Source organism: Salvelinus namaycush, chromosome 24 (genome assembly GCF_016432855.1).
Source record: "Salvelinus namaycush isolate Seneca chromosome 24, SaNama_1.0, whole genome shotgun sequence".
In the NCBI taxonomy this organism is placed as follows: domain Eukaryota; kingdom Metazoa; phylum Chordata; class Actinopteri; order Salmoniformes; family Salmonidae; genus Salvelinus; species Salvelinus namaycush.
The window spans coordinates 36,464,006-36,464,428 of NC_052330.1; positions in this window are offsets into that span (position 1 = coordinate 36,464,006).

Here is a 423-nt window from a genome sequence, read left to right on the forward strand (position 1 = left end):
AGACTAACGAGTTTCAGAAGAAAGTGCTTTGTTTCTAGCCATTTTGAGCCAGTAATCGAACCCACAAATGCTGATGCTCCAGATACTCAACTAGTCTAAAGAAGGCCAGTTTTCTTGCTTCTTTAAATCAGGACAACATTTTTAAGCTGTGCTAACATAATTGTAAAAGGGTTTTCTAACGATCAATTAGCCTTTTAAAATGATGAAGTTGGATTAGCTAACACATCGTGGCATTGGAACACAGGAGTGATGGTTGCTGATAATGGGCCTCTGTAGACCTATATAAATATTCCATTTAAAAAAATCTGCCGCTTCCATCTACAATAATGTCTACACTGTATTTCTGATCAATTTGATGTTATTTTAAATGGACAAAAATAGTGTTTTTCTTTCAAAAACAAGGACATTTCTAAGTGACCCCAA